Source organism: Trachinotus anak, unplaced genomic scaffold (genome assembly GCF_046630095.1).
Source record: "Trachinotus anak isolate AG129_WGS33_773 ecotype Australia unplaced genomic scaffold, CSIRO_AGI_Tana_v1 ptg000024l, whole genome shotgun sequence".
NCBI classification, from domain to species: domain Eukaryota; kingdom Metazoa; phylum Chordata; class Actinopteri; order Carangiformes; family Carangidae; genus Trachinotus; species Trachinotus anak.
Window position 1 is genome coordinate 14,718,581 of NW_027273875.1, and position 10,482 is coordinate 14,729,062.

The following is a 10,482-nucleotide window of genomic DNA, read 5'->3' on the forward strand; positions in this document are numbered from 1 at the left end:
ACTCTTAGTCTTATAAGAGGGAGAAAGCCTGAAAATATCTATTATAACTTTCTCAGTCTTTTGTCCTGGAGCTGCGAGAATTTTTTTAACATTTAACTTCTTTAACACATTTTGTTTTCATGCCTTCCAGGTGCCGGAGAGGAAGAGCAGAGCTTTCCATTCAGCAGCTCAGTACATACAATATCAAGGACAAGCTCATCCTGACAGGCTAGGAACAGAAAACTTTATCGGTCCAGAGTAGAACCTGAGTCTGTGCTGACGGGAAAATAAACAGCATATTCACACATATTTCTTTCTGTCAGACTTTTTGAAAGCATTTAGTAAAGCACAGCAACTCAGTATCTATTCAGTATCTTCAGTTTACCTTCACCCAGTGGTAATGTCAGGAACATTATTTATTTACACTTTATAATTGTTTCCATGGAGGTATTCTTGTATTTATAGCAACCTTTCTGTGGTATATATTACTAGAAATAATATTTTATTTTATTTAAAATATATATTATATAAATAATCCTCTTCTGATAATCTTTAAAATTTTAAAAATAATTTTTAGTCATAAAAAAAAAACCAACAATAAAATACCAAACAGAGAGAGAGTATTGATAAGAGTGGAACTGATGAAATCCTGACACTGTTATTGACAAACCTCAGTGTAGACAACATTCAGGCAGCAGCTTCTCATTTTTATCTGCAGCTGATCGGTAAATGCAAACAGATGGTAAATACTGATAAGTCCATGACTGACTTCATGCTGTGTTCAGACTGAATAAAATGTTATCAAACCTCAACCCTGGCTGACTGAGAATAAGTGAAGATCTTTAGTTTGTACAAATAAGTTATTGACAGGCGTCTTCTTACAACACGATAGGTGAATCTGACCTTAATGCACCCAGACAACATGACACCCATCAACCTAATTAGTGGAACGAGAAAGGATGAAAGCGGGTGTCCAGCTAATGCTCTCAGCCAACACACAATTGTGACCCACTAGACAGCTCTGCTTTAGGGGAGGTTTTGCCCCACTATGCCTTTGGTGTGTGACGCCCCCGGGGCTTTAGAGCATCCTGGAGCTCAGGAGCTTGTCCTGGAAAAAATGAAATCAGGCTTCAGTGTGAAGAAAACAAGAAGAGCTAAATACAGACACACAGAGAGACTACATGACAAGGACAAGTAGAGACTGTCTACTAAATCCCCTTAATGAACTGGTCTAGATCTCATTCTCCTTAACCTTGGATTTGATGTCAACTCACTCAGATTCAGGACAAAGCTACTGTGGCTCTAAACAGATACTCTAAATGCGACTGAACGCACTGCATGACGGACAGGAGTCACTCAGCATCACTTTCACTGATTGAGAATGAAATGTAGGTCAAGCTGAAACAAGCAAATAACTCAACAACAACCGTGTGGTGATGATGGCAGAGAGTTCACAACACAACTAGAAAAAAGCCCCGTTTGGAAATACTTTGGATTGTGATCGGTAGATGGAAGAACTGGCTACAGTCAGCCTTGCTTAGCCTTCCTGAGAGCACATCTGGACAAAACGAGCATCTGTACCAGCAAATATATCTCTCGTTGTATTGGTACGATCTCTTATGGAAGATTTAAACGTCATTTTGACAGCGCTGTAAGATACTGTACAGTCCAAACACAGAGATTAAAGTTTAACTAAGGAGATATTTCTATTTATCTTGGTCACTCTGAAAATTTCCAGAACAGATATGCAGACTTAAAAAGTCGAGTCATGATCTCACATAATGTAAAATATGCTGTAGACCACTGTGATGGCTGTGTGTTAATAAAAAATTAAAGTTATCTACCTGTGTAAGATTGATCACACCAGAAACAACTAAAGGAGAGCAGGTATTGAACAATGGGGCTGAGTAGATGAAGAGACGACTTCAAACAACATGGATGAGCCACTTCTCACACTGACTGACTGACGCTGGTTTGCAGCAGCTAAATCTCTGTTTTTCACTGTGTAGCAGTTTGGCACAGATTTATGGATTAGACTACAGGCATAGATAATATATACTACATATTACAAATGATGCATCTACATACAAACATGAGGAATGAGTCATGTCATTTAAATGTTGACATGACTTTAAAAATGTATTTTAGATGATATTACATTATATTTTTAGCCTCCCTGCTTTTATCAGAGAAAAACATGTGACATGTGACAAAGGTCACTGGCTGGCCCTGAACCCCTGACACACATTTTGCATACAAGTGTAATAATAATTGGCGGCTGAGGCGTCACCACATGAGCAGAAAGACGCTGAAGGAACATAAACACGTCACCACATACAACACCGTGATGACTGTGGCGTATTTAACGTCACAATTCTTAGTCATTTTTGAAACAACAGGCTCTTGATTTCACACAGAAGTAATCAGGCGTCTCATTCATAACTCATTATCATCACTTCTGTTTACTGAAATGACAACCTGCAGATTTTATCTGTAGTTTAGGTGCTTACAGACTTGACTGTTTTCATGCTGTGATATGCACATAATGGCTACATACATGGTGCCTGTTCGTGGTGCATGTTCATGGTGCATTAACATGTTTACCAGCTGATGACAGTGGATGTGGAAAAGCTCTGGTTTTGATTTGCAGGATGGAGCCACTGAGGCCTGTGTCCTCAGGTTCTTTAAAGAAAAATTGAACTCAAATATTATTTGTTCTAACATCCATGTTTGAATGCTTACTAAAGAAAATAATAAAACATTACTTCACGGTTCATATTTTTACAGTGTAAAGTGTGACATGGGATCATTCAGCACTAGAACAGCAGCAGCCTCCACCTATGGCTGTTGAGTTGTTTAATACATGAACAACAAAAATGACTCTACATATAGTGATTATAAAGGCTGAATGGGGGGGGTAAAGGTTACGTGTAATAACATAGTTAGCTCTATGCCACTAATGCTGGGTTAGGTTACCACTGTGTTTACTAAGCAAGTTACCCAGATATGTTGATGTTTGCAGTTCACATTAGAGCTCATACACACAACATTTAATCCACTGTTTACATTTATGCTTTTTTTCCACTTTTTTAGTTTTGAAAAAGGCAGAAAGCTCTCAGATCTGGTTTGTACAGCTTCATGTACACCACCTCACATCTGCTGTGTGTGGTCAGTGCTGTGGAGCGGTTTCAGGATGAGTGAAAGTTAACTTAAACAGTGTGATTCTTCATAATAAGTTTGACCACAAAGACAAGCCACATGTTGATTTGTCATTATGTGAAGTAGCCATGACGTGTTTTAATGTTGATAAAAAATAACCTGAACTTATTGTCCTGACTTTTCATTTTTTAATGAGGATTTCCAGTGTGTTTCCTCATTATTCTTGAGAAGTTGCTGGAAATCATCATCATCATCTGTCAGAGGAACTGTTTCTGTTGGGGCGTGCCTTTTAACAGGCTTCTTTTAACTCAGCTGCTTGTTCCTAAGAATCAACTCTGCTTCATCTTTCATTCTATTTGATTTATGTCCTCTGCTACCTTTTATTTTTTCATTCAGATATTTGAGAACTTCTTTTTTTTCCCTTGGCTCCTTTCTGTGCTGCAATGACCCAATTTCCACTTGAGGATCAATCCAATTTCTGTTTATGTTTCCTGTTCATCAGAAAAATAGGCCTCAAACAGACTGCGTGAAATAACAAAGCCTTTCTCAGACAGAAGAATGGGTGAAGTGTGCTGATGCAGGAGGGGCGGCATCAATGGTGGGGGGGTGGGGGGGAGTTGTCCAAAACGATGCAGCAAAAACGTTGACTCTGTCTCAACTTTTTCTGCAATGCAACATGACGTCACCCGGCGAGGCATTGTTTTGGCCACTCACACATTCCTGCTGGATTACTCTGTAACATGAACACTGTATTTCTGCTGTTTACCTCCAGATCCTCACAATTACAGACGAAACAGTTGCTGCCATAAATCTTCCTCCAACTGAACTTTCTGGATCATATTTTATTGTTTTTACGCAGTGCAAAATGTCAGTGAGAATAAACACAGCTCTAGACTGGAGACTGAGGCAAAACACATCTGCGGCACCACAGTTTCAGCATCAGCGTCTCCTGCAGCTCCAGAAAAAGGCCATAAAACTGCTGACTGAAAACATAGGAGACAAATCTCTGAGCTCAGGTACAAGTGGCTCTGGCAGCTCCCAGTGCTTACTGGATGCTTTCAGGACCTTGTCACAACAACCTGTGAATTTCCACACTTTTGGTAAGACAGCGAGCTAAACTCTCGGCTACACTGCTCCTCTAAATCCTTCCAAAGGAGTTTCACACAACTTGCTGCCAACAAAGTCCTGAATGAGAGCTCCATTTTGTCAATCTGATCTCATTATCCTCCACTGGGCCATTGTGGGAATACCCTGGCAACTCTCTAATCAGCGGCTATGTCAATGCCAGGCTTGTTTACGGGGGAATGGAATCTCCTTTGGGAATGTCACGGCATCCTCAGAGGCCTGTGACTCCGCGCCGAGCTCGGAGCGAGATGCTTTTTCACACTGTGAGCGGAGAGTGTGCATGTGTGGGACAAGGCCTGAGGAGCGCAGCGGATGCATTATGCATAATTAATGAACATGAGGAAAGGGATGACAATGGATGCTCGGCCCCTGCACAATGCGTCAGTATCTAAGTCCGGGGTCAGAGGTCACGTCTGGCTTTGTGCGTGGCCGCCGAGGAAGGAGACAAACAAGGAGACCTTTGAGAGTGCAGGAGGCTTCATGTACACAACAAGACAACAAAGGAAAGCAATTGGTTGCATAACAGGAGAAAGAGGACAGTTAGTCTGCACACCACTCATTGAAATGCACACCTCTGAATTAATTAACGTCTCTAACTAAATATTCATACACTTATTCTTTCAGTGTTTGTTTCACTGTTTATTTGGATAAACCCAATGCACCTTTATCATTGCCTTTCTAATGTAAATTACTGTGTACAAAAGCTACTGATTAGCTTTATTAAAGGGATGTTCTGATGCCATTACCAAGTTATGTAATAATAATAATAATCATACATTTTATTTCAAGACACCCAAGGACTCTTTACAAAGTGAATAAAACATTCAGAAGTGTAAACAAGATAAAACAATATATGAATGAATTAATAAAACATATTTTGATATGTATACAAATACATACAGTTACACACATACATACCTACATACACACAAACATATCGACATGCGATTGCATGTGCATGGCAATAGAAAGTGAGTCACGTATGATCGAGGTTAGGTCCTTTAGTTATTTAGCTACATGAACAGTATGACCAATCATGACATGATGCAGCATCACTGCTGCAAAAGAAAGATGAAGACAGAATATAAACAGGTACGAACTCGTTACACTCCTGATGCAACGACCACAAACCAGCACGTCAACATAAAACAAAAACCTGGCATCCAGAATCACTTTTTTCTTCATGAAGGTGCCCTGACACTGTAACACAAACGAAAAGACATGAATAATTCAGCTGTGCCGCAGATAAAGCTACGGGCTTCATCCAGGACAGCCGGCTGTTTCATTAAAACAAGAGGTCAAGATCACCGGTGTGAGGTCGAAACAAAAGTTGTGTGTTTTCAGAAATGATCACTTTCAGAGTCAGCAGCCCTGTCTGCAGCCATGCTAACCATGAACAGCTTGGTTAACTCTCTCAGATGGACACAGTCAGACAAAACTTTTTGTTTTTGTCTTTTAACCTGACCATATGGCACACTGGTGCTTTGAGCTAAATGCTAACACAACCATGCTAATATACTCACAATGACAATGCTAACATGCTGATGTTTGGCAGGTATAATGTTTACCATGTTCACCATCTTAGTCTAGCCCGTTAGCATGCTAAAATTTGCTAACTGGCACTAAGCATAAACTACGGATGTTGCTGGTGGGAATGTCTTTAGTTCAGCTATTTGCTCATAAACCAAAGTGGAGCTGAAACAATTGGTCAATCAACTATTTTGATAATCAATTAATCAAAATACCAAACATTCCCTACTTCCATCTTCTCTGTTCTGATGATTTACCAAACGATTAGTCAAGAAAGTAGCTGGCAGATGAACAGATAATAAAACGAACAGTTATGCAATCCGTCCGATAGCTGTCGAGACATGTCACTAAAAACCATAAACGTCAACCTGCTGGTGGCATTTGGTGAAAACTCAGAGGATCACCAAAGTCAGAAATACTCATTCTCTGGGGATCATGTCTGTCTGTACTAAATTTAATAGTAATCCATTCAACAGTTGTTGAGATATTTCAGTCTGGATTAGCCAAAGGTTTAGCCTTCTCTACAATCTAAAAGGAGATTACTACTAACTTCAAACAAAAACACACAGCTAACGTGGAAGTGGTCCTGACCACTTTATGCAGTGACCTACGCAGACTGCGTCTCTTCTGTTTTTAGTATCTTTTCACCACAGGAGGATGAATTGTTTTACTTTCACTGCCTCTTCCTTTATCAAGTATTAACGTGTCCACTAGTAGAAAACCTAAGATCACAATCCAAAGCAGCAGCTTAACTTGTGTGATGAATGTGCTGCTGTCTCCAAGATCTGCATCAGCCACGAGCGACTACAGATACTTGTACCCTCTGTCTGTAAAGATACGGCTAATCCTGAAGTTCCCATCGCAGGAAATCTGAAATGGTTGGAGTCTTATCTATTGCAGCGCAGAGTGTGTTGTTTTCTCAGCTGCAGCTGGCTGTCCAAACTTGTAACAGCAGCATTAGCTGTGCTCCTCTGCTTCCACCAGAAACCTTACCTCGGTCACGTTTACAGTCTTGTTAGGAAAATTATTTTGATCTCACATATTGACTGTGGCCACAAGCCAGAGGAAGGACTCTGTCCCATGTGTTTGGTCGTGAAAGTTGTGATTGCAGATATTGATTGATTCTTATTGTGGTTATTGCCTATTTCTGTGTGTGGAAAATCAAATAAAAACATTGATTAAAAAACAAACTGTGGCCGCGAATAAAACTCCTTTTTATATATGCTGGCATTTCACTACCTTATAAAGGGCTAATGTGCCCCCTCCTCGTCCTATACAGAGCTGGTTGAAAGCAAAGAAACGCTGAACTCATGTATTTATCATGCGATTAGCTGAGTATTTCATTGTCAATTTATACTCAGGACTGTGTTCACTACAAAGGCCGATTAAGGTAAACAAGCTGTTGAGCCAAGGTCAGCTCCTTCTCGATGCTTCTATGTTCAGACCCAAACAGGTCGGCTTTATTTTCTATACACAGAGATGCTGTTTTGTTGGCACTAATCACCTGGTTCACTGGCCTCCACGAGCTGGAGGACATGGCAGCTTCAGAGTGCCGTCTTGTTTTATTTTCCAAGTGGTTTAAATATAAATGTTACTGTAAACATCAGGTGAAAAAGGGGCAGACAAAATAATCCAGTATGTGTCATCTGATGAGTAATTTATGCTTCTCTATTTTATCTATTTCGCTCCTCAGCTAGAAAGAAATCTCAGAACAATGAAGTTGAATCATCTGGCTTTGACGCCGCCAGCTCAGAACACAATACTGATAATTACAATTACAGAATCATTGTACATGAATCGTGGTCTAAATCTCAAAGTAAATTATTCTGAAACTGCAACAAAGGAAGTCCTCATTGAAAGGAGTGAAAGCAAGTCTCTGCCACAAAATTACCTCTGAAAAAGAAGTGACGTATAACTTGCATGAAAACTGGTCGTTATGTCTATATGAGCTACCCAAAGACACATAGCCTGAACTTTACATGGTCAACACAGACTGGTGTAATATTCATAATTATATAAATATATTACACTAATTATGAAATATTTCATTAAAGGTCCCATAGTTTACACCTTTCCTGTGTTTTATTTGAAGTGTTGATATCCATAAGAAGATATATTTGTGGTTTTAAGAACCAAAAACCGTCTGAGTGTAGTTTTACATCTCATCTAGTAACACCAGGCTCTGAGCCTCTCTTCTGATTGGCTGACTGTTTTCTGAGTGATCTATTAAAAATATAGCAGATTTTAGGTAAACACTCAGAGAAACCAAATCCTGCAATGTTGGATGGTGTGACCAGGTGGGCAGGGCTTGGTGCGTGGCTGAGAGCAGTGACTGCTTTGTTGTGACATCACAAAGTACCCGAAGTCCTGACAGCTGGTTTAAAGGCTCAGTTTCTGAACACAGGCTGTGTGTATTTCTCTGTGGACTGAGGCTTTGACACTTTCACAGTATTAATATAGAACCTAGACCTGCTTTATAATCCAAAAACACATGGACATCTACCTTTATACAATATGGGACCTTTAAAAAGAATCAGATTTCCAGCTGCTGTTAAAGAACAGGTTAGTCCACTGTCCACTGCTCCGTCTGTGAGTAGATTACTTCTTCAAAAACAAGGAAATTCACCACACTTCATACTGAGGCTGTATATGTTTGAGTAAAATGATAAAATTATAAACACGTGTATAATGATGAAGCTTTTTTCCAACCAGTTGTCACCACAGAGACTGGTTTGTTAAAATGAAAGCAGGTAAAGTGTTAATTCCTCTACAGGAGGAGGTTGGCTCAAAGTAACATCAAGCATCAAAATGCTGCGAGTGCTAGCACAGTTGTTCAAATGCAGATAAGATGTTAGTGTTTGTTTTCTCAGATACACACACGACAAAAAAAAAAAAAAAAAAAGGCCACCTGGTGCAGGTATGTTTTCTCCCGCTGCACTGAACTGTGACCCTGATAGCAGAATACATAACAGACCGTGACTTGTAAACTGTTCCACCCAAATGATGTTGCAGTGTAATCGGTTTTAGAGGCGTGTTGCTGTACAATTAGTCATGCTGACCAGGAAATGTGACACAAGGGAGACAGCTGGTCAATGCCTTGTTCAGTGCTCCTGAGCAAGGCATCTACCACCCAAATGTTTCACTGGAGATGCTCAATGGTGCAGCAGTATTGTAGCTTGGATATGAAGAATGTGTATACGCTTATTCCTCCCTGTTTGTAGCTGGTTTGCCTAGTTTAGGAAGGACTAAAGCCTCCATGCATATCTGATTAAATCGTAATCTAATACAGGGAATGAAGCATCAGAAGAGCACTGGTGCTGTGGATCAAATAACATATGAGGGAGTGGGCAGCTTTCAGAAAGTCCCTCATGGATCGCAGCTAATTTAGGATTCAACAGTTCAAATGAAATCATTTTAAAAAGAGACTGACAAATAGAAAAACTAGACCTTTTCTGACAGAAGCAGTGGAGCCCAGTCTAATGTTAGAAGATCTTTAAATATGCAATACAACATTCAATAAATAGTTATTTGCAGCTAGCGTGAAACAGAATTAGGTAGACTTAATCATCATTTTATACCCTCACATGTGCTCTTGTCATGTGTGGAAAACACCATGAACCAGACTCCACTCAAAAGCCCTTTAATAATTCCATTAGTTAATCTGATTCACCAAGCGGAATATGAATAGAGAATAACTTTCATTAAAATCCCTGTACTAGTCAGAATAGTTCACCAGGGTCGTTTTCGTGTTTGGTGATACCAGGTTGTAAACCCGATCAAGAACAAAATATTCAAGACTGAAATACTGTTGTTATATGTATTCTGTAAGAGGAGCGCTGAACTCAAAGCAGGCTTAAATTGCCCTGTTTTTGAATGGGGTTCTGCTCATCATTCCCTCACCATGGGAGGATTAACCAGCTCCATGCAAGCCAAGACCGGCTGGGGGGGACACCACTCTCGCTTTGGTCAATACCCCCTTCACACACACACACACACAATAAACACACAATACACACATGCGCGCCGTCTTACACTAGACAATTCACACTGTCTGGCCATTAAACACCAGCTCCAGCTCCAAAACGTTACCAAGCAAAGTGGCAGGAAAGAAGGCTCAGCACAAACCACGGCCATTAATGCGCGAAGTTTCAGTTAAAGTACCTGTGTTTTCGTGGCCGGGGCAGCGGTCGTTGACCACCGATGGCCGCCGAGGTGAGCTTAGCTTTCGCTGTCTCCGTCTGGCGCGTCTCCGCTGTTAAATTCCCTCCTCATCCCAGCTTCAGCCCGCGGACTCAAACACGTCAGGCTCAAAGTATTTGAGGTTATTTTTCAATCGCTCTCCGGACGGGGGGAGCGCGCCGGTGGCTGTGTTCACAGTTAGATTAACCCCAAACAAAAAGCCTCCCCCGGGACAACGACGCTCTCGGGCAGCGTTCAGTCAGTTGTTGTTGTTGCTCTGAGGAAAAATAAAAACTACCCTCTCCACTAAAGATCCCTTCACTGTCTAAACAAAAGTGTGACTAAAGCCGGCTTCCTCTGGAGCCGCAGGACGGTATTTCCAGGTTAGAACTTGAAAAGAGGCTCCTCCGCATGCGACTCTACGCAGAGCACAGCTCGGACTGGAGCCGCACTCCAGCGGAGCAGCGGCGCTACCGCGGCGCCGCCTTCAAGTGCTGTCGGAAATGTCGG

The 10,482-nt window shown here is 41.0% G+C and overlaps 1 protein-coding gene across 6 annotated transcripts in view; it reads right to left on the reverse strand.

The window, feature by feature from the left end:
* The window catches only part of arhgap32b (Rho GTPase activating protein 32b), a 113,348-nt gene extending 102,866 nt beyond the window's left edge, over window positions 1–10,482 (reverse strand). For 4 of the 6 annotated variants that reach the window (XM_071460605.1, XM_071460607.1, XM_071460604.1 and 1 more), the window contains exon 1: window positions 9,955–10,481. The gene's annotated coding sequence lies outside the window, so the exon portion shown is untranslated. Of the gene's footprint in view, window positions 1–9,954 lie in introns of all 6 variants that reach the window. The other 2 variants (XM_071460608.1, XM_071460606.1) reach the window with 1 other exon arrangement.